General features: G+C 45.3%; 1 protein-coding gene across 13 annotated transcripts in view; it reads left to right on the top strand.

Annotated features, from left to right (window-relative positions):
• The first annotated feature begins 1,858 nt into the window (after positions 1–1,858).
• Positions 1,859–6,000, top strand: part of tenm4 (teneurin transmembrane protein 4) — a 251,591-nt gene continuing 247,449 nt past the window's right edge. For 8 of the 13 annotated variants that reach the window (XM_054794148.1, XM_054794143.1, XM_054794141.1 and 5 more), the window contains exon 1: positions 1,859–1,942. The gene's annotated coding sequence lies outside the window, so the exon portion shown is untranslated. The remainder of the gene's footprint in view (positions 1,943–6,000) is intronic. The other 5 variants (XM_054794146.1, XM_054794145.1, XM_054794149.1 and 2 more) reach the window with 1 other exon arrangement.

Raw genomic sequence — 6,000 nt, 5'->3', positions numbered from 1 at the left:
TCACATAAAGATTAAAAATAGTACATTCTGCTCTTGCTCGCATGCAAATACGTATTGCACTAAGCAGTGAGTTCAGTTTATGGTTCTATGGTTATCATCACGCATTTCCTCTTTATTCTTGCGAATGAACACATTTTTCTTGTAATATTACGACTTTCAGTACTTAGTTTTCACAACTTTGCTGAGTTGATTCCAGTAATATTATTTGCAATTATACCATTTTTTGGACTCCCCCAGGCTGCCCTTTGTCACCATTTCTGTTCATTACTTTAATGGACGGAGTTTCCAGGTGCAGCCACGGTGCTGAAGGGATCCGGTTTGCTGGCTGCAGGATTGGGTCTGTGGTTTTTGCAGATGATGTGGTCCTGCTGTGGCTTCATCGAGCCGTGACCTTCAAGTCTGACTGAATCATTTCACAGCCGAGTGTGAAGCGGCCGGGAGGAGAATCGGCACCTCATCAAGTCCGAGTCCGTGGTACTCGCCCGGAAAAGGGTGGAGTGCCATGTCCGGGTCGGGGATGATGTCCTGCCCCAAGTGGAGGAGTTTAAGTACCTTGGGGTCTTGTTCACGAGTGAGGGAAGGATGGAACGCGAGATGGACGGGCGAATTGGTGCGTCGTCTGCATCGGTCCGTTTTGGTGAAGAGGGAGCTGAGCCCAAAGGCAAAGCTCTCAACTTAGCGGTCCATCTACGTTCCTACCCTCACCTGGCCATGACATTTGGGTAGTGACCGAAAGGACAAGATGGCAGGTACAAGCGGCCCAAATGAGTTTTCTCTGTAGGGTGGCTGGGCTCTAACTTCAAGATAAAGTGAGAAGCACTAAAACTCCTCTGCACTGAGAGGAGCCAGATGAGGTGGCTCGGGCATCTGGTCGGGATGCCTCCTGGACGCCTCCCTAGGAACAACTTTATTCATTGTTTTCTTTTGTTTCTTGGAACATTATGACTTTTTTTTAAGTTTTATTTTTTCTTTAATATTTCAACTTTATGCTACTAAAATTATATTATTTTCTCATAAAATGATGATGTTATTTTCACAAAATTACAACCTTTTGTGATTAGATTACAACTTTTTTTCTTAATATTTTGACTGGATTTTTTTTTGTAATAAAATTACTGCTGCTTTTTCCATTTTTGCTGTTATGTCTTTTTATATTTTTAAAATGTGCTGCGGGCCAATACAAAAACAGCACTCAGGCCGCACTTTGGACACCCCTGCTTGAGGGTATTTAGCCTAATCAACACGAAATTTGTTACGCAACTTTAGGGGACGGACAAGCGCGTGCGTGTACAATTTGATGAAGATTGGTTGAAAAACATGGCCGCCATCAAGCAAAACGTCATTGAGCGTTTGTCTAATGGGGATATCTGTATTACGTGTATGCTAGCATGTCTTTACAAAGCGTTTTGACCCCAGCCCATTATTTTTCCACAAGACTGTATTTGTTTGAGTGACATCCTCTGTTTCTTTTAGCCTTGACTTTTTTTTCAGTTTTTTAGCAGATATTCTGATGTCCTTAATTCGGATGTTGTGTATTTTCACAGGAACCACAGCAGAGCGAGGACTATCTCCATGCTGGCTCTTCCCAGTGTCCCCCGTCCTGTTGCTGTCAATCACGCGTGCATTGATATTCCGTGTTGCACGTCGCGGCGCTGGGGACCTCCTCATCGGGCCGTGCTGTTAATTGTCCATCTTGCCGAGCTGCATCGCCGCTCTCCACGGACACTTGCTAACCATCCCGCGTCGCTTCTTCCTCCTCCAATCCACGAGCCTCTCGTTTGTCTCGCTGACATCCAGAAGGAGGTCGTCCTTGCAAGCTGGTGTCAGGCGCTCTGTCTCCTCCGGGCGCCCCCTCCGGCTGGAGACGTGACCTTCCTCTTGCTGTGTAATCAGCAAAGTCCATGATGGAGGCGAGGTTGAACACGTCCAAGCTGCTCTCAGGGTAAGAAGAAGAATAAAGATGAGGAGGTGGGCGGGGCCTTGAAACGCTGCCCTGGGGTGCTCCTGTATCGGGGATGGATTCTGCTAATGAGTTTAGAAAAGATGGAACGTGATATCCAGTCAATGCTTTAATAATTGATCACTTGGTACAAATTGAGGCTGTTATCGCAAAGGATGGGCCTTTCACGACATTGCCTGCATTTATTTCATTGCCAGTGTTTATTGATCACAATCGATGCTGCCTGGAGGAGTTGAAGGTCTGCATGGGTGTTGCGCAACTTCCCATAGCAGATTGATTGTGTTCTAATTTGATCACGTGAGGTAACTCTTCTACTCCTGAAGCGCTGCTCACATAAAAGGCTGAAAACCTTTGAAAAAATGCACCCCGACTGCATTACCTGTGCTATTGTTCCATTCCGGGTCCCGAGGGCAGCAGTCTCAGTATGGAAGTCCAGACTTCCCGGTCCCCGGCCACCTCTTCCAGTTCCACCGGGAGGACACCAAGGTTTTCCCAGGCCTGCCCCAGGTGTCCTCCCGGGTGGGCATGCTGTGCTCTTATTTGTATGGCAAATACACCACATGGTGGCGCTTTTATTCAAGTTTGAGTCCTTTCCAGTGTGGTGCAGGCCACATCACAGTTCTGGTTATCTCTCAAAGACTAGATAGGACAATCATTTGGATGGAATGACGGGGATTTCACCCACAGCACCAAAACAAACAAACAAACAAAAAAAACCTCCATAAAAAATACAAAATTTCCATAGTTTTACTTTATTCACATAATATCCAAACTTTTGTTTTCTTTTCTCATAATATTACGACTTTTAAAAAATAACTATTAAAATGATATTTTTTTCCCTCAAAAGATTAGTTTAGTTTATAAGTTTATTTTCGTAAAATTGCAACGTTTTTTGCCGTTAAAGCACAACTTTTTTGTTTATTTTTATTGTCTATAAGTTTATTCTGCTTTGTTTTGTTTGTCATATTATGCCTTTACAAAAAATACATTTTTTTCTTTAATATTTTAACTAAATGCTACTAAAAAGACGTTATTTTTCCTCATAATATTATCAGTTTATTCTTGTAAAATTGTGACTTTTTGTCGTTGGAATACAACTTTTTTCTCCTAATATTTTTGCTTTATTCTCGTAAAATTACAACTGTTCTTTCTATTACATATTTCAATGTTATGCTCATGAAACTATGACTTTTCCACATTATAGTACATTTTTTTCCTTAAATATTTTGACCATATTCTTGTAAAATTACTGCTGATTTTTACAGTTTTATATATATACTTTTTATTTATCTATTTTTTCATTTGTAGAATGTGTGGTGGAGGTTTGAAGAGTCCCCTTATAATGTGTTCATGAGCACCAATTGTAATTGTGGCGAGCCTATATCCATTAGTTGCTGTTTTTAATGAATCCTCCTGGTGCTAAACACATTCCTCAAGCCCGTTTAGCTTTAGTCCAGACACTTGTTCAGCTGGTGAGCGTCATGCTGCGCCACTTGAAGGCACGAGGTATAAATATCTCCCATCTCATGCAGCGGAGCCATGCGTCGACATGCGAGTGCGAAAATCACCCGCTAATGAATGGTGGCACCGCTTTTTCTCCGACGGCCATCCAGGAAGAAAAAATGCTATTTATGTGATTGACTTGCTGGAGAAAATGACGCTGAAACGTGCGTGAAAGCAGCAGAAACCCCTAAAAAAAGTTAAATGTTAAATGGACCAGTCGTATCAGGCGTCCTTTGATGATTGGTTAAAAGTGGCCGTGGACGCCATCTGTCTCGGCGGCTCCCTGCATCTTGGAGCGATATGAGACGGTGGCTGGCGTCCAAGCAAACTCATATGCTCATTAGCATTGGCGAGGGTGCCCGCGAGCAGTTCATGTGCATTAATGAAGCAAAGAGGCAAACAATAGCAGCCCAGCTAGCTTTGGAATGCGCAGCCAGCCCCCCCCCTCCCGGCATGGACGGGCGCGGGGGCCCCTCACCACCCCGGCATGTCAACGTGGGCGCACTGCAATAGGCTGTTGTGGAAGAAGTGGCTTTGTTCAACTCTTATCATGTTAGCTTTGATAAAACCCCCCCAGAAAAATGCCCTCCTGACACCCCCCCACCCCAGTCTGGTTTTATTTTGAAATGCAAAGAAATGTAAATGGATGTGTACGTGGTGGCACACAGGCAGCATTGGAAGGCCATTCTGCCTGCATACTGAGATACGTTACCTCAGGGAGGTGTTTCATTTGCATACAGAAGCCCCCCCCAACCCAAAAAATAGATTTTTTGCATAGGAAGACATGTTTTTTTTCTGTTTTTGTGTTTGTTTGTTTTTTTTGTTGAAAGCCGTTAAGAAAAACAATGAAATAAGGTTTAAATAATAATGTTCCACCCCTCCCCTCATAAAACACATCTCACCACAAAGCTCTGGCCATGCACACAGCATGGCATCTGTAAAGCTGATGTTTTCCATCTATTACAATACATTTACCATCAATATTTATTCACCCAGAAGTGATGATTATAAAAGATGTCATAGTTACATGAGACGTGGATGATGAGATTTGCGTGGGAACTTTATGTCAGCCGTGGAAAGGATGTGAATTTCGGGACACATTATCAGTAGCGTACCTTTGAGTCAGTGGGTGTTTCGGTCTTTCAACACTACCGTAGACACCCCCATCAAAGGCAGCCAACTACAGGGAGATCAAGCCTCAGCCTGTGTCCCGTGCCCAATCATGAGTAGAGTACTGCCTGGAAAGTGGAAGGAGATGAGCTAGGCAGTAAGGTCCCGACCCGCCCACCGGGTCATCGCCGGTGGACGCCATCACCTCTGCTTAGAGCCCAGCAAATGTCCTTGCGCTTGATCCGTAGCCACTGGCTGCTTCTTTCGCCCGCTTCAAAGACTGATCTAATTGTCCGTCTCAGGGCTTGTCCATGGATGCCAAGGTCCTTCATAAGCTTGATGGCAGAGGAAGCCACAAAACCTCTGCATCCTACTTCAGCTGGATAGACCCTGGCCTTCCATCCTCGTTGTTGTGCATCTGCTGTCTGTATAGCGCTGTTTCTTTCCTTCGTAGGCCTCTTCGGTAGAATCCTCCCATGGGGCCGTGAGCTCTGTGATGTAGACCACCTTTAGTGAAGGGGACCATAGCGCCAAGTCTGGCCTGAGGGTGGTGGTTGCAACCTCTGGGGGAAAGATCAGTTGCTTGTCAATATCAACTAACATCTTCCAACCCAATGCCATGGCTAGCTGTCCAGTTTTTGTTTTGGTAGCAGGGTGGTTAAGCTCTTTCTGTCCCTCTCGAACAAATGTTGGCACAGAGATGGAATTGGCAGCTCTCAAGGACAAGGAGTTGGTGGTGTTCCTCTTGCTCTCGAGGGCTGCTGCCAGACTCTTGAGGACCTGATCGTGCCTCCAGGTGTGCCGCTTTGTGTGAGGCTGGTCCTACAACTGGTGAAGATGTGTTTGAGAGTCGCTGAATTTGGGCAGAGGGATCAGGTTGGGTCCTCGCCAGACCACTGGTGAAGGTTTTTGGGGATGGGAGCACATCATATGTAGCTCTTATGATGAAGCTGATGTTCCTTGCTTCCGTTTCCCAGAGCTCCCGTCAGGCGAGCTTTGTCTTCTCCACGCCTTCCTACAGTATAAGCAGAACAAATTGCAAAGAAATCATATTTCAGTTATGATGATGAAATGAATAGTGGCGCGTTTGAAGTAAATATCTGTAGGTGGAAAATAATTGAAAGATCCTAAATTGTTCATATATTGATTGTACAAATGCACAACACCCCCCCACCACCCCTGCACGCCTTGTCCTTTCTGCAGTTACGCAAAGGACCGCCTCTGGCCTCTATAAGAGGAAATAAGGTATTCACCTCACCCCCCTCTATCTACGGAGCCAATCTGGTGGGGGTATGGCCACTGCGTATGGTGGTGGGGTGGGTGGGGTTACGCAGCTTAGCGTAAGAGCGCTTTGAAAGATGACATTTTATCAGCAGCATCTTCGAGTCGGGAGCGTGCAGGCAGCGCTCAGGTCAGTTGTCCCCCGT

The sequence above is a fragment of the Dunckerocampus dactyliophorus genome, chromosome 12, assembly GCF_027744805.1.
Source record: "Dunckerocampus dactyliophorus isolate RoL2022-P2 chromosome 12, RoL_Ddac_1.1, whole genome shotgun sequence".
Lineage (NCBI taxonomy): Eukaryota > Metazoa > Chordata > Actinopteri > Syngnathiformes > Syngnathidae > Dunckerocampus > Dunckerocampus dactyliophorus.
This window is presented reverse-complemented; position numbering and strand designations above follow the sequence as displayed.